The sequence below is a fragment of the Amblyomma maculatum genome, chromosome 11, assembly GCF_055883805.1.
Source record: "Amblyomma maculatum isolate TAMU_Amacu chromosome 11, ASM5588380v1, whole genome shotgun sequence".
Lineage (NCBI taxonomy): Eukaryota > Metazoa > Arthropoda > Arachnida > Ixodida > Ixodidae > Amblyomma > Amblyomma maculatum.
In genome coordinates, this window is record NC_139354.1 from 112,411,572 (window position 1) to 112,429,458 (window position 17,887).

General features: G+C 49.4%; 1 long non-coding RNA gene and 1 pseudogene across 2 annotated transcripts; both read left to right on the plus strand.

Annotated features, from left to right (window-relative positions):
• The first annotated feature begins 1,548 nt into the window (after positions 1 to 1,548).
• LOC146174683 (uncharacterized) lies at positions 1,549 to 7,076 on the plus strand. Of its 2 annotated transcripts, none has more exons than XR_014702357.1 (3): positions 1,549 to 1,745; positions 1,841 to 2,003; positions 6,743 to 7,076. It is a non-coding gene; the product is annotated as an uncharacterized LOC146174683 (long non-coding RNA). The 2 variants fall into 2 exon arrangements; XR_014702358.1 differs by lacking the exon at positions 6,743 to 7,076 and adding an exon at positions 3,821 to 4,114.
• A 6,804-nt stretch (positions 7,077 to 13,880) lies between these two features.
• Positions 13,881 to 17,143, plus strand: LOC146174684 (uncharacterized; annotated as a pseudogene).
• The last annotated feature ends 744 nt before the right edge of the window (positions 17,144 to 17,887 follow it).

Consider the following 17,887-nt stretch of genomic DNA (forward strand, 5'->3'; position numbering starts at 1 on the left):
GCTGAGTGGTAGCGTCTCCGTCTCACACTCCGGAGACCTTGGTTCGATTCCCACCCAGCCCATCTTGGAACTTGCTCTTTATTTATGAAGTGCATGTTTATTTATGAAGTGCATGCCGGGATTTATCACTCACTGGACGCCGACGACACCGGCTTTTCTGCGACACGAGCTCCTTAACGCTACCGCGCTAAAATGCGCGGGCCTGCTACTGGCTCTGCATCTGAGCCACCTCCGCTGCCTCGTGCGGACAGAAAGATAAATAAAGAAGAAATAAAAATTACCCACGACGTTACTTCCTAATGCGAAAATTGACCGCAGCTCATCACCTGTTTCACCTTTTCGATAGATTTAGGCAAAGATGTCCGGAGTTCCCGGGTTCGAATCCGACCTCGGCGGCTGCGTTTCGATGGAGGCAAAACTAAGTGGCGTCCGTGTGCTGTGCGATGTCAGCGCACGTGAAAGATCCCCCGTTGTTCGAAATTACTCCGTAGCCCTCCACTACGGCTCCCCTTTCTCTCTTTCCACTTTCACTCCCACCTTCATCCCTTCCCTTACGGCGCGCTTCAGGTGTCCACAGAAACAAATGTGACAGATACAGCGCCTTTCCCTTCCTCTGAACCACTATTATTATTGTCGAGCAAGACACGTATGTACAATTAAAGACAACTTTTTTTTTTAATTTGCACACTTATTCTTTCACGAAACACTCCACTAACAGTTCCTTCACGAAGCACTCCACTAACAGTTCTTGCCCCGCTGGGGTGGCGCAGTGGTTACGGCGCTCGACTACTGTTTCCAGGGATGCGGAATCGAATCCCGGCCTTGGCGGCCGCTTTTCAATGGGGGCGAAATCAAGGCGCCCGTGTGCTTTGCTATGTCAGTGCACGTTAAAGGGCCCATGAAAAGCTTGAAGCCGTGCTTAAGAAAGGCGCACGAGCGGTCGGCGTGTCTTCACTAGTCAGCAAAGCGCAAAAAAATTTTAGGCTAACATCTTTAATAGCGCAGATATTCCATATTAAAAATGACGCTCCTCCTCTCCCGTCACTGTAGCCCTCAACTCATACACGCCGATGCGCCGGCCAAAAAAAAAAGAAAATGTCCGGGCCGACGCCCCGCCCATAATGCGTCACGAAGTGACGCCACCGACTCTCGGTTTGTTTACTTCCGGTAGTGCTCCGATTTCTTCCCCTTCGCGTTTGCGGCGGTTCACGTGTCGGTTGCCATGGATCGTATGGATCCCGAGCTCAAAGCGAGGCTGCGTGAAGCCGCTGCCGAGCTGGACTTTGATCCATATGATTATACTCCGTTTCGTGATCCGCTAGACAGCGACGACAGCAGCACGCCATCGACTGGCCCTTCTGAACCACCCGCTGGGAACGGAGACGACGGCCTACCATGGTGCGTTCCGTGGCGCACGCGCCACTGCACATAAGTTATTACAACTTTCTTATTTCGCGAAATGCCGTTTCGTGTTTGCTTCGCGGCCTTTTGACATTTTACTTATGCGCAGGTGCCGCTGCGGCCGCTGCGAAAGCATGTCCACACCTGAAGAAGATGTGTGCTGCCGCAGCATGCCGGAGGTGCTGGTGGTGTGCCAGCAGGACGGCGGCTGCATTACGATCCACCCAGCGTTCCAAAGCGTGTGCCTAACGCCCGAAGTCTGATTTATTTATAGGCCTTCGGGCTGTGCACATTGCACTAGAGGAGGAGGGAGCGAACATCGATGGAGACGGAGATGTAAACAAGTAGGTAGTGCGGAAGCGTCAGGTGACAGATTCGCATTATTATTTTTTTTTGTGTGTGTGTATGATCCGTTTACTGTAAGGCGTGGTATTTTCAGGCAGCACCGCTTCATAGCCTACCGCTTGTTTACCATGTGGATTTGGGGCAGGCTGGGCGAAGGCAACAGGGTGGTCCTGCCAGCCTGCGTCGTTTGCCGGGTTCGGCGTGAATTTCCGTCGGCGAGCTACGTGGGATTCAGGCACCCTCCCCTTTAATCTCAGGTGATTGTCGCTTCACTGCATGCTGTATTCTAAACTTTATCACGTGTGCCAGGCGCACTGCTTCGAGTGGTGCATGGCAGTGCGTTTATTTTTAAGGTGGAAAAATAGAGAATGCTATTTTATGAACGCCAAGTTATGCACTGCGTCAAGTGTCTGTTTTGTGGCACTGTTTAAGAACAGACATCTCATTCCTCTAAAGTGCCAGACCTTGTAGATATCTAAGCAAGAAAGGTGTAGGACTGTTAGTTAGTGAAAAATAAAGCCTGGGAAGAAAATTCAAATCCTAGTAAAAAAACAGATACAAATCCAAAAACAATCCAGAATGGAGGACAATGCTGAGAGCATCGCCAAGTCTGCTTGAGCACATGCTTCCAAGCATCTACCATAAACATTCATTTATTTGGAATGGAATTTTATAGAAAAAAAAAAATTAAAATCGAAACACAGAATGCTTGTGCCGAGGCAGCACAAGCATTCTGTGTTTTGATTGATACCGAGTGTGTGAGTGCTCAATACTGACACAGTGAAATGAGTGCTTGAAGGTTTGTTTATTGATACTCCTAGCCGTGAATACATGACAACAGGTCACAGAATACATCCATTCCAGCAGTGGAGTAATACAGGTGAAGCACAGATCAAACCACAACTCTTGTTCCTGCATTTGCTGATCTGAATTATTAATTTGAATTTATTTACAGTCTAATATGCTTGCAGAGTGTTACATTTCTTATCTCCAAGCTGCAGTAATAGCTGGTCCCTTTCAGGTGTGTTTGCCAAAGTGTAGCGGCAGCACTGCATATTTTCAAAACGTTGTGCAGGTTCAACCGTCCTTGAACCAAATTTCATGAGCGTTAGCCATTGGCCGCAGTCACAGTTGCTGCTGCCACTTCGATCTTGGCTCGCTTGCACTCTTGCTCAGCTTTTTGGCAATGGGCTAGTCTGGCTTCTCTTTGTTCAATGGTCTCGGCAGGCTGTATGGCACGGTTGCAACCTCCGTCTATAGTGAGGTGGCGTATGTGCATGGTGTATTTCCGTAAGTTTAATGAAGGAGAAGGAGTAGATGAAACATTAAGACGATGATCATTGTAGCGCACGAAAATGTCTTGCAATTAGAAATTGATGGAGGCGATGTTTACTGTACAGTGCGAGAGTGTGTTGTAGTTTTACTATGAGGTGTGATAGGTTGTGGCAATAGCATAGTGCTCTCATGTCTAAGCTATAAAGATGACATTGTTTGCTGCACAGCGTGAGAGTTCAAAGTCAACATTGCATTCACTTTGAGGTTTGTGCACGGGAGAAGTCGAGCGAATGCTCTAAAAGCCTTATTTTAGCTGTCTCGGCTATCACCAGCTGTCATGCCTGGACATAATCCCCTATTTCTTGATTATCAGCTGTATCTAACTGTGCATTACATCGCTCTCCTTTCACAGTGAATATATGTACACAAATTCTGCCAGCTAAGGTAGCCACTGCTTCTCATTTTGTGGCCTGTACCACAGGAATCACTTAGTTGGGCTGGGAGACCTTGTCATTGCCTGTTCTAATATTTATCCCTCTAGCATTTTATAGAGCGAGGAGCCTCTTTCATAATTCATTCATTTGGCATTGTTGATAAGGATGTTTTTAACTTGTTCTCTTGCAATTTCTGGGGCCTGAACTTTGTCGACAGCTTGGCTTGTTATCTTGCTTCCTTGAGATATGTGAATATATTTCTAGTTTTTACTGTCTCTTTTCTATCCGCATATCTCCTCTTCTGTGGCTTCTTTTCATGGTCGCTTTTTCCAGTGTTAGTGTTTACATTTTATTCATCTGTGCAGGATAGTCAAAGGAAAACGAAAGGCAGTATAGAACAGAGCACCAGATAGAAGGAACAGAACTGAAGAATTTACAGCTTTGCAGAAAAAGACCACGATGAAATTTGCAAGGAGAGAAGAAGGGAGCACTTATCCAAGGGGAAGAGGTCACCTGCCTTGGGGCAGAGCATTCCGACCAGTTGCGTGGGCGTGTGATGGTGGGCTGTCGGCTTTGACGGTTCCAAGCGGCCTCCACTGGCTTCTGCTTTGGTTATGTGGGCTGAGGCATTCCCCGTCTACGGTACGAGCAATGCACTTTGCAACACACTCTAATGCTGTGCAGTAAGCATCATTCTCTTCATCAAGTTCAAACTACAACATACTGTTCAGCTGTGCGCAAACATTGTGATCTTCATGAAGTACCATCTGCACCACTCCTTCATTTAACCTGGGTAAATATGGCATACACGTACGCCATCTGGACGAGTGCGGCCGAGGTTTGCTAGCGTAATGTCGGACCAATTTAAGCAGTGTGACATAATTCGCAGTGCTTTCACATTACTGCACCTAAGCAGAATTGAGTACACTCGTGCAATTTCTTTTGGAGGGGGGGGGCAGTTCTTTTGGAGGGGGGGGGGAGGGAGCAGTTCTTTTCACTGCACTAGAGTATGCAGGTTGTGCCACAAATATTTCTCAAAGTTGGCAAATCCCATGAATCCTTGCAGCTCATTGACCTTTTTGTAATTTTTGTAATTTTTTAGCATATGTAATACCTTTCCTGCAGTTTTGGTCTGTTCTATATTGTCACAAACCCCGCCTTAACGATTAACAGAGGCGCGGGATCCCCTTTACGGTTACCCGTCGTCCCTCTATGAGGTTTGAGAACACAGTTAAAAGTTAGGCCGGTCAACCAGTGAAGTGCGTGTGTTGGTGTGTGATCAAGGAATAATTTTATGCGTCACTTTTTTAACACACAATGGGAACATATATTGGGAAAGGTTGAGGGTTGCCGGAGAAGGGGTAGGCAGCGAACGCGATGGTTAGATGGCATCCTCGAGGCACTGCAGATGAAGTTATGTGATGTTAGGAAGATAGTGAGAGACCGGAAAGCGTGGCGTGACATGGTCAATAGGGTCACGAAGAGTCGGACACGACTGAACGACTGAACTGAACTGAGTCCAAATTACACTGCATAAAAAAAATTAATAAAACACCAGGACATGATAGTAATAAAAAACGGCTCAATAAATGACAAGAGAAAAAAACCGACAATGAACAAACGCTGCGATAAAGAAGACTATAAAATAACAAAGCAAAAATTCCAGAGATAGTAAGTAAGGGCGAGAGACACAAAAACACAGCGTAAAATACTAAGCCAGGTCAAGGTTTAAACAAAGGCAAAAAGAATATTCAATTAACAAAATACTAAGCCAGGTCAAGGTTTAAACAAAGGCAAAAAGAATATTCAATTAACCGACAGTCTGTAGCAAAACGGATTCTCACAGCCTTCTTATCTAATGAGGTATCGTAATCGCAGAGTTGGTCGGTAGCGGCGGCCGTACAGGGAGTGGGGACGACAAGTTGGTCGTGGGCTCGGTGAAAAAAACAAGACACTTTCCTGGAGCAAGCAGCCACGAGAGTAAACTTTTTTGTATAGCAGGCCATCACATAGGCATAGGCAAAACTGGCTGTTCGAGGTTGGGTCTTGAGCAGCCGCTAATAACGACTCCAGATGCTGATCGGTGTGTTCCTGGGTTAAAAAGGTATGAGTATTTGGAAATCTCTGAGATAAAGCAGTGACGTAATGATCAAAGTTGTCCGTGTCGCATTCCGTCGTGGCAGGTGGCAACCAGGAGAGGCAGTCTCCATCTGCGTGCCGTCGGCCACTTTTGTATGAAATGCTGTAGTCGTATTCTTGCAAGCGAAGTGCCCAGTGGGCTAGGCGACTAGACGGATCACAGAGATTGATTAGCCAGCATAGGGAATGGTGATCGATTACTACTACGAAAGGCTCTCCGTACAGATAGCAGCGAAACCGCTGCACGGCGAAAACAACCGCGAGACATTCGTGCTCGGTGATGGTGTAGTTGTGCTCAGTCTTGCTTAAAGTCCGACTGGCGTAAGCAATCACATGTTCACAGTCGTCATAGCTCTAAACGAGGACAGTACTGAGGCCTATGCCACTTGCGTCCGTGTGCACTGCAGTTGGAGCAGAAGGGTTGAAATGCCGTAAGATAGGATGTGATGTTAGGAGGAACCTCAGTTGTCGGAAAGGATGAGTCGCATTACCTCACCGACTTGAACTTGTGCAGTGTGCAAAATGGCTCCATTCTGCACAGCTAGTACACTGCAAGTCATGTACTTTGCGCTGTAGCCTGGCGAGTCACAGCGATCATCCCCTGCCAGGTCTGTTGTTGTCCCTACAAGCTCACTAGCAAGTTCTGCTTGCCTGTGCTGAAAAAGCTGCAAAGAAGGAGATGTTCAATTTAGAGGCTACAAACTTGCAGTCATGTGGTTGCCTTAAAGCATATTAGGATGAGGGGGGCAGGTTTCAAATGCTGCATTGCTTTTCACTTTTCTCACAGCACATTTACTAAAAAAAAAATATTGCAAAAATTATGCCTTCAGTGCTAGAGCATGCAGCTGGTCTATTAAACATGTAGCCAAAGGCAACAGAGATGTGCAGTAGCAGGTGCATTGCACTTCAATGCCTCCGCTGTTGCATATATGCTGCATTTTATGCTTTATATGTTGCATTGTAGCTTCAAGTTGTTGTCATGAAAGGATGCGACATCTAGTTATCGAGTTAATGACATATACTTTGACTTGAATGTTGTATGAGAGATATCCTTATTGTCAAACCTCATTTCTGGCAGGTAGCAAGTATGCCCGTTGGTAGTTGTAGTTGGTCCTCTCTGTGATGCCTTGCACCCCAATGGATTGCAGGAACCGAAGAACTGAAGCTATACCGCAGCCAGAGAACAAGATGCCTGCAGCCAGGAGGACATTTCTTGCTGCCTTTCTTTCAACCAGTGGTTGGCTTTTCCAGAGGAAAGAATGCTGCAGTGAGCATGTCCCCTTCACAGTCACAAGGCTTCCCGCTATGCTAAAGTAAAGGGTTCTTGTTTGCCCGCACATTGTTCAGGTCTCAAGAAGCTGCCGCAGGCAACCCTCGAACACAAGGAATTTTCGCTCTTTGTAGAGGGGTTCCTCAGTCGCTGACTGGGCCGTTTCATCCTGATGGTCGCTGAAAAAGAAGTGCAGTGATGTCAGCGATTGGTGCCATGTGATTGTTAATATTGTGAACTAATACGTAGCAGCCGTGGATGTTCATCTCGGAATGTCTTGGCTGTAAATTGTGCTAAATAAAGCTGCTGTCAAAGTTTATAGTAGGTATGCATTTTTTTTCTTTTCATTCTATCAACAGGGAACAGAAAAATGCCATGGCAAATTAGGTACACTTTAGGGCTACGCAAATTATTTTTTTTTTCACAACAGAATAAAATATCCTTGTGCATCTTAGTGACTTGTTCAAATATTTGTGCAAAATTAAACTTCAAAGTGCATGTGATGGCTCCGTAGTAGCTCTAAAGACAGCACTAATGTACACTAGGCAGACACAGCATGACCATATTATGTAAGGAAAAATTGCCCTTTTGCTACCTGACGCAACTGTGAATATCCTAACACCACGTCCGAGATTAGTGGTGTGCAAGGTATGTATGAGGCATGGTCTCTATAGACTCATCAAGGCAATATTTGTTGACCCATTGTGAGTATTACCACATCCTTAATCATGTCAAGCCATGCATGAGAGTTATGAACGCTATCATTCGAATGGACTGTGTCACAGGGAGGGTATATTTGCAGGTTTGAACGAGTGAATATGTGACACATAGGTGACGTATTTCGTCAAGTTTGTTTTTTTTTTCCTAATGAACAGTGCTTAAATGACAAATTTTCTTGCCTGCCATAGCCAGCAAATGCACAAAAGTGGATGAAAGAAGTTCTGTTCTAACGAGCGGCCAGTGATACCAGTAACTGGCCAGTGATAGCAGCCTGCCACCGACTTCTCTGGTGGCAGGCTTCTCTGTTTGAACCTTGGTGCTGACTAGAGACTTAAGTCCAATAGACACCTGTGTGCCTGGAAAAATTTCATATATTTAAAATTATTCGCAAGCACCCCATCTACGTTTAATGTAATCAATCATATAGCTCTTTAATACATTTTCACAACACTACAAAATCTTTATCCATAATGACTTACTAACAGAATGGCACTCCCACATTGTGTTGCCACAGTATGCGTGCGAGTAGTTGAAGGTCCCGCTGGTGATGCTTCCTGCAGACAGATATTCATAATTATAATGATGGTTGCAGATTTGAAATTTTTCATGCTTTCATTTTCAGGTGCTGTATAGAGTGAACTGCCCGTAACAAAATGAAAAGATTGTCAACTTGCTACACATACACAAATATTCTGAAAGTGGAGAACTGATATGACTAAAAAATTTGCACAGACAAGCTGTAGTTTGTGGAGTTTCAAGAGCCCTGAAAAATTTGGAGGCACGTTAGCAGCACAAACAAAAGACACAGTGCAGGACAGTCGACTAATACACTGTTCCATGAACCAATTCAGCAGCTCATTATTTTAGAACGTCGGGTCTCCCATGTTAATCCAGTTAATATATGTGCTCAGAGTTTCTTTTTTTGGTGCGCCAGTGCACACCAAAGCCTTGCATCATCCACTAAACAAAATTAACTATTTGAACTGAAAAATAATCTCATCTATATAGGAAGAGCTACATTTTAATTGCTTCCAGAAGGTGCCTCAAGCGATGATCGAGCTTGTGCATGGAAGCAGACATAACATTTGCACTAATTTGCATAGCTTACTTACTCGGGCAATAGAGCCATTATATGCAATATAATACAAAGCTGTTCAGTACAGTTGAAAATTAAGCATGTACGTATGTCAAAAGACTTTCATCATCCACTGGACAAAATGAACTATCCAAAATATTCTCACCTCTACAGGAAGAGCTGTGGTATTTGGATCACCTGCGGTAGGTGCCTGAAGCAATGGTTGAACACGTAACTAACTGCATGAAAGCATAATGACATAGCAACAGTTGTGCTAGTTTATATAGCTTCTAGCAATAGAGCCATCATATATGTGTGCAACATATTCCAAAGTTATATATGTGGCCTAAGTATTCATAAATATAAATATAAAAGTATATATACATTGTTATTAATACCATGATAACAGTACTAACCTGTCCAGAGGAAACCTGTGTAGTGCTGAGGTCTTTCAGGCTTCCTGGCGATGATGGTTTGCCATGCTAGGAAAAGAAAGGAAATTTGTGCGTAATCAACATTGTGTTAATGGCAGTTTTATTATTCTGCACATGAATGAGAATGAAAGGAGACAACAGTCTGCAAGTGCAAGGTCATAGGGGATACCTTCTTTTTTTTTTATCTATATACCACATGTTATTTTTCCTTCCACTTGGTATTTAATTATCTTTCTGCCTAAAATCGTTACATGACTAATTCTGATCAATATCAACCACAAAAGTATTTTTAAAAAAAACCTACATTTACCTTGGACTCGACTGTTGGCTCCTTTCATTAATTGTATCATAACGAGCCAATTTCCCCTTCAATTTTCCGCTTCATGAATGAGAAAGACATGCATATACAGGTGTTAAAAGGCAAAGATCAAGAGTAGACTAAACGCACTGTAAAATAAGCATATCTTTAGGTGGATGGGGGTGGGGGGGGGGGATGCAGTTGGTCTGTATTGTTATTAGTGTGCTGGTATTTTTTTATTACAAGTCAGGCTTGGTTTATGGGGTTCAACGCCCCAAATTCGACTCAAACGAGGCGCCGCACAGCACATGTACAGGTGCGGACGTAAGTAAACGGAGCAGCTAGGCTTTTTCAGTAAAATTAAAATAACGCCTTCCTCACTGGAGATCAGGAAATATTTGTCCGTGAAAGGGCACTTGCGTCTGCTACCGGTCCACGCATACCACGACTACCAGCTTCAAATATGCACCGAGTGAAAAATGAAGAAAAAGCGTGCTCCGTTTACTTTTGTCCGCGCCGGTACGCGGGCAGCTTGCTTGCGCTTCCGTTGAAAAGCGGCCCTTGGGCACAGCAGTCGACCACCCTAACCCACTGCACCACCCAGGCAAATTATACTGCGATTGTTGTGATCGCGTACACGTTAGTGTATGTTAATTCATGGTTTCATGTGCGCAGGTCGCCTTATCTTTTTTTTTTTTTTCCTTATCCGCGCGCCGCAGGGCGAGAGCTCCCTTTCATACATTTTCAGCGCCTTAACTTGTTGTGGTCCTCTCGCAAGAGCGGTTTGCGCGCAAGGAATCTGCGCCTGCAAAACTTGCGCTAGGCTTCATGAACTTCCATGCGAGACTCCGAGCCATGCTACGCGTGTTTCCACAATAACTCGCAACCCAGAAAACTTACCATTCCAGGGAGAAACTGCGTCGGCAAAGCGTCGGACTTGAGGCGTTGACGTCTCACGTTGAGGCCAGTTTGCTGCGCCAAACTGGGATTATACTGGTATGCGTCACGGAAAAAGTGGCGGCCACGAACTCTGAGCTCCTGGCGCTTGTCCGACGATGACAGCCCGACGCGTTGGAGCCAGCTTTCTCGCGTGACACCTTGCTTTGTAGGGACACGATGTCGCATTATAACATCTTTCCTGTCCTCGGCTTTACAGCCAACTACACAGCAATGGTGGTCCATTGCAGACCAGAAAAAAGCAGCAGCAGTTGGGATCGCGAGATTTCAAGACTGACAACCGGGCAACACGTGCTTTTGCGAGCAGACGGATCTCTCTCGGCCGGAAGTGTTCCGCTTCTATCAAGATGCGCGCAGAATTCTTACCTTTCTTTAATGTACAATAATAACTAACGAATAAAATACTACTTTCAGGAAGAATAGTGCTAATTTTAAAATCTATAATTGCAAAAATTACACGTGACGTCATATGGCAATGGCCAATGATAACGCTAACCCCAATGACGTCGCATGGGCTGGGCGGCTGAAAACGCACGGTGGTGAGTCGCCCAAATCGGCTGCGAGCGGCAATTTTCCAAAATTATTTGTAAATTACAGCTAACACGCAGAGCTTTTTGAATGTGATCTCGATGCTCACTAAGACCACCTCTAAACACATGCAGCATCAAAATACGGCCGTAAATGGCGTTTCAGGGGCCCTTTAAAGAACCCCAGGTGGTCGAAATTTCCGGAGTCCTCCACAACGGCGTCTCTCATAGCCTGAGCTGCTTTGGGATGTTAAACCCCACAAACCAACAAACCAATAACTAAGAGTTCTTGGCTGTCATGAAATAACTTTTGTAGCCGGAGAAATGAAGAGAACAATTACGTTATTGGGAGGTGGTGGGAAACAGCGCGTGGGCCCATAGGAACGTTGCGCGACGAACAGATAGCAGCGACTTACTGATATCGCTGAAGCAACTAGCGAGTGGGGGTGGCGCTGCGGTCGCCGACGGGAGGGGACGTGCTTCTCATCGGCCCCTGCTATTATTCCAATTAACGCAGTGTTAATTTACAGTTACCGCGATATATTTGGTACCAAAGTGTGCGCGAAGGTGCGGGGCATCGACCGGTACCAGTTTTGACCAAGCGGTACGTGATTCTCCCGATTTACGAGGACTTTTCTCTGGTGCGGTGCGGACTTTTCTCTAAGCCTAACGTCGGCCTACCACGAGTATGGCCACCGGTGGCGACGGGCCCGGCCGCTAGGCCTAAACCGGCGACGAGTACGACCAAGATGGCGTCCGAAATGGAAGTGGCCACGTCGATGGAAGACAACATGACGTCAGCACCGAGCATCGGCAGTCTCGGCGGGCGTACGTGCATTGAAGTTCAAGGAGAGGACATTACACCGGAAGAAGTCGAAGGCAGGTCGGCCTCCGGCAAGCGCATCAAGCAGATCATGGCCGGCAAGGAAAACGGTGAGTCCGCCGCCATTACTCGCCAGTCTAGACCCAAGACTAGGGCCAGCTTTGCTAAGAGAGTTGCAGCCTCGGTAACGAAAGCGGCGAGGATGCCCATGGACATGCCGAAGGAAGACACTAAGATAGTCATGAGACCACGGGGAGGTCTCAACGTAGCGAGAACTGAGGTTTCAATAATTATGTCGGCCGTCATGACGGCTGCTCGAGTAACGAAGGAAGAAGCCAAAGCACACACCATCTGCACGAACGCGCAGCAAAACATCATCGTGGTCAGCACCCCGGACGAGAGGCGTGCCACGCTGTACTCTAAGGTCAAAACCCTTAACGTAGGAGACAGGACATACGAAGTCAGCGCCTACCGAACGGCGCCGGACGGCACGGTCAAGGGAGTCATCCGAGGCATAGCCGTAGACGACACCCCGGAGGAGATAGCCGAAAACATCGTGAACCCGTGCAACCCCCTAGCGGTGGAGGCGCACAGAATCGGCAATACAACCACGGTGATAGTACTCTTCGCAGGAGAGAAAGTACCGAACTACGTCAAGTATGGCTCGATATTAGTCAGGTGCGGGCTTTACCGCAAGCACTTTGACGTGTGCAGGCAATGCGGCAAGATCGGCCATAGAAGAGACGTATGCCCGAATCCCAACACCAGAGTATGCTTCGGCTGCGGAATCGCGAACCCCAGCGAGGATCACAAACGCGAATGCAAGCCCAAGTGCAGGCTCTGCGGGGGACAGCATCCAACGGGCGAGAGGGAATGCAAGAACAAGTACAAGATGCCGTATGTGTTTAAAAAACGGCAATGGGAACGCAAGATGGAAGCCAAGCAGCAACTGGATCCGAAAAGCTTTCCGCCGCTGCGAGAGCCGTCTGCCGAGAGACCCCGCGGAGATTCGAGGCAGCGCGACAGCAGCCGCAAGAGGGACAACAGCAAGGGAGGCAGGAGCGCCAGCCGCCACAGACCGTCGCAAACGGGGGAAACAGTCGCCTGGGCCGAAACAGTCAAGGCAAACATGGCAGAGAAGAGACAACCACCGGCGCAAAACGCCACGAAGAAGTTCCAAGAAGAGAACGGGGTGGTAATAAAAGCCCTAAGAGACGAGAACGAGAAGCTAAAGCAGAGAATCGCCGAACAGGACGCAACCATCAAGGAAATCAACGCTAAGCTAACGACATTAATTGCGATGCAGCAAAAGCAGCAGCTGCTGCCGAGGCCCGCACAAGAGAGGAAACAAGAAGATATAACCGAGGACGAACCAGAGGTCGAGGTGGACCCGAGAGCCACGAAAGCGGCGGGACCGGCTCCCAAGAGGAGAGCCATAGAGGGCGCCAAGGAACGAAAGACAATGGAGAGAATCGAAAAACAGGACGACAGACTCGACCGTCTCGAGGCGATCAGCAAGGTGACCAACGAAAGCCTTACTGCGCTCACGCAAACGGTTCAGCAGATGACAACGAACATACAGAGCACGATCCAGAACATGATGGCGCAAACGCAAGCACAGCTGCAGACGCAGATAGAGGCACAAATACAAGGTATGGAAGCACAGATCATCGCCAAACTGCAGCAATCATGGACGGGACAGCACGTACAGCAACATCCACACCACCAGTGAGAGACCTCTTGGTCTGGCACTGGAACTGCAACGGCTTTGCCGGCAAGAGAGCGGTGCTGCAGCAACACTTGCAGCAACTAACAAGGAAACCAGACGTCATAATGATTCAAGAAACACACAGCGAAGAGACGCCGAGACTGCCGGGCTACCGGTCGCACGACAGCCCGCCGAGCAAAAGGGACACGTTTAAGGGCAAGGGCAGAGGGGTCTGCACCTTAATTAGAAAAGGGATCACCTTCGTGGAACACGAAATGATCGGCAGAAGCGCCATCGAACACTGCACGGTGGAAGTAATCACGGGCAAGAAGAGGAAGGAGAGCACTTTCCTGGTGAACGTCTACAGCAATCCGTCCCACGGACAACAGAAATTCAAGGCACTGCTCCACAAGGCAACTTCAGTCGCGGGGAGCAATACGCTCGTAGTGTGCGGAGACTTTAATGCTCCGAGCCAAGACTGGGGCTACCACAGAACGACGGTCAAGGGGAGAGAGCTGATGCAAGACGCCACCGACGTCGGACTGAACCTAATCACGGATCCGGCCTTTCCCACCAGGATCGGCACATCTGTTACGAGAGACACAACTCCGGACCTTACCTTCGTCAAAACTGACGGAGGATCAAGAGAAGCGAAATGGAGAAACACGGGCCAAGAGCTGGGCAGCGATCACTACATCGTGGAGGTCGTCGTACCGCTCGAAGGCCAAGGCAACACCGGCATAAGGAAGCATCGCATTACGGACTGGGACGCCTTTCGAAAGGCGCTACCCGCGGAGCAAGTGGACATTACGAACATCGAGCAATGGACGGCCAACGTCGTTGAGACGACGGAAGGAGCCACCAAAGAGCTAGAGACGGACGAACGGATAGACAAGATTGACAGTCGGCTGGCCCACCTGATAGAAGCCAAGCAGTCCATAAAGGCGAGGTGGCAGAAGCGACGAACCAACCGAAGTCTAAGGAAGAAGATCGCCGAGCTCAACAGGCAGATCGAGGTCCACTGCAGGGTGCTATGCACCCAACAGTGGAACGAGGCCTGCAACGAAGCCGACGGACAGATGCACAAGGGCAAGACGTGGAACATGCTGCGGAACCTTCTCGACGAAACCAAGACCAAGGGCCACCAACACAACAACCTGGCCAGGATCCTACACAAGGCAATCTGCGAACACGGGGAAGACGAGGTCAAGCGGCGCTTGGACGCCATGTACCTGCCGACCACCCCCACGGAAAGACACCCGGATTACCAAGGCAAAGAGAACGATACGCTAGATCGCGACATCCAGACCTGGGAAGTCAGAGTTGCCCTGCAGGATCTCAATGGAAGGTCTGCCGCGGGTCCCGATCGAGTGACCAACAGAGCGCTCAAGAACCTCAACGAAGCGGCCATCGAAACGCTCACGAACTTCTACAACAAGTGCTGGCAAGAAGGAAGGCTACCCAAGTAATGGAAAGCAGCCAAGACGATCCTCATCCCCAAGCCTGGCAGGCCGCCCAACATAGAGAACCTCAGGCCGATCTCGCTCACTTCGTGCGTGGGAAAGGTCCTCGAGCACGTTCTCATGAACAGGTGGCAGCGTTACCTGGAATAATCGGAGTTTTACCCAAATTCCATCATCGGGTTTCGGAACAAACTCGGGACGCAAGACGCCATGATCTTACTAAAGAACGAGATCATCGACGATACGACGGGCACCAAGGACAGCAGAGCCGTACTCGGGCTGGACTTGCAGAGCGCCTTTGATAAAGTGAGGCACTCGGCTATCCTGGCCCAAGTATCCAGGCTAAATATGGGCAGGAGGACATACCAGTACATCAAAGACTTCCTGACGGAGCGGACCACCAAAATCTGTGCGGGAGACCTGCAGCTCGAAGAGAAGAAGCTGGGCAGCGTCGGAACTCCGCAGGGGTCGGTAATCTCCCCGCTACTCTTCAACCTCGTGATGATCGGGGTGGCCACCCGGCTAGAAAGAGTAGCGGGAGTCCGGCACACCATCTACGCCGACGACGTTACGCAATGGGTACCGGGAAGAAGCGACGGACACATCGAGACAACGCTGCAAGAAGCGGTCAACGCCATCGAGGAGCAGCTGGACGGGTCTGGACTCGTTTGCTCTCCGGCCAAGTCAGAACTGCTGGTGATTCCCCCGAAAGGATCGGGCAGGAAAAGAAAGAATATGGAAGTCAAGTACGAGCGTCCCAAGATCACGGTCAAAACGGCGGGAGGACAAGTAATACCGGAGGTCGAGAAGATTCGAGTACTCGGGCTGCTCATCCAGCGAAACCGAGCCAACGGTGAAACGGTCAACAAGCTCGCGGGCAAAGCGGCTGCGGCAATGAGACTCATCAAGAGGGTGTCCAACAGAAAAGCGGGGATGAAGGAGGAGAGCCTGACTAGGCTCGTTCAATCCTTCGCAGTTAGCCACATAACGTACGTGGCCGCCTTCCACAACTGGAGGCCGAGTGAACGTAACAAGATAGACGCCACCATACGCAAGGCGTATAAGGCGGCACTCGGTCTCCTCGGGGGCACGAGCACCGAAAAATTCATGGCGCTGGGAAACCACAACACGCTGGACGAAATAGCCGAAGCACAGAGAACGGCGCAACTCGAGCGTCTCTCTGAAACGAGAACCGGAAGACAGATACTGCGGGACCTTGGCCTCGAACCGAGAGAAGGCAAGCAGCAGAAAGACGTACCTATACCAGATAGCATCAACAGAAAGCTCAGGGTCTTCCCGATCCCGAAGAACGTGGACCCCGAGCACAACAGGGAGCGGAGGTTGGCGAGGGCCAGGGCTCTCGTAGACCTCCACGCCAGAGAAGAAGGCGCCGCCTACGTGGACGCGGCGGAGTATCGAGGGAACACCGACCCATACGCGGCGGTGGTTGTCGAGGCATCGACGGGTGCAACGAAGACCGCGGTGAGCGTCCGGACTCGAGAAGCGCACCGGGCGGAGGAGGTGACCATCGCCTTGGCCGTTTCCGACCCCGGATGCACTACAGTGTTGTGTGACTCTAGAACAGCAGTGAAGAACTACGCCAATGGTAGGGTATGTAGTGAGGCCGCGCGCATACTGCGCAAGGCCGAAGACATCGGACGCAAAAGTCCTGTGGTGATCAAGTGGTTTCCGGCCCACATGGGCAGTGACGTGTCGGAACGCGGAAACGTGAACCACAACGAGACGGCCAACTCGGCCGCGCGAGGACTAACCAACCGCGCGGCTGCAAGCACGGCCGACTCGGAGTCTTGGTCGCGGCGCAGTGCCAAGGACAAGATGACAACCTTCAACGAAATAGTGAAATGGTACAGACTGAACAGACAGACTATGCCGCCACCTCACCCGGGGCTTTACCGGAAGGAGGCCGTGTTATACAGACAGTTACAGACGGGGTCCCTGCTCACCCCGGTGCTAGCTAAGCACATGTGTCCGAGTGTGCACGCGAGCGACATGTGTAGACTGTGCGCGAAGGAGAGAGCTACCGCGGCTCACATCCTTTGGGACTGTAGCGTAAATCCGCGCGAAGCCAGCGAGAAGACGACGATCCCGCCGCAGCTAGAGGCTGCAATGAGGAGCTATGATCAAGAGACACAACTCAAGGCCGTCCAGCAGGTCTCGGCAGCTCTAGAGAGGCAGCGACCGAGCGAAACCGAGGAGAGGGGGGGCAGCACCCCCAAGAAGGGGGCGGCGGCCCTCTCGAACCCGCGGAAGTAGCGAGGGACGTAACAAGACCTCAAGGAGCACAACGCACGAGACTGACGTAGTGGCCGCGTCGCGGTAAAAGCTTGTCCTCCCTTCTTGGAGGGAGCCTAACCGATTCTGCAGGCATTTTAAATAAAAGTTGTTCTCTCTCTCTCTCTCTCAACTAGCGAGTGAAGCGAGTGAGAACGGGATCGATCCCGACTTGCGGCGGCTGCGTTTCGATGGAGGCGAAACGAAGAGGTGTCCGTGTGCTGTGCGATATCAGCGCACGTAAAGATCCCTAGGTGGTCGAAATTATTCCGCAGCCCTCCACCACGACTCCTCTCTCTATATTTCCACTTTCACTCGCAGCTTCCTTCTCTGCCGCCGTTTCTGCAACTGGCGAGCACCCTCTCCGCCAAGCAGGAAGAGGGGGGACTCCTCCTCTTTCTGCATGGCGGCGAGGGCGTTCTGGCCCGCGGGGGTGGTGCAGTGGTAAGACTCCCGACTACTGTGCGCGGGTTCGAACCCGACCTCGGCGGCTGTGTTTCGATGGAGGCAAAACGAAAAGGCGTCCGTGTGGTGTGCGATGTTGTTGTGGCTGTAGGAAGAGAGAGAGAGAGAGAGAACAACTTTTATTTAAAATGCCTGCAGAATCGGTTAGGCTCCCTCCACGCAGGGAGGACAAGCTTTTACCGCGACGCGGCCACTACGTCAGTCTCGTGCGTTGTGCTCCTTGAGGTCTTGTTACGTCCCTCGCTACTTCCGCGGGTTCGA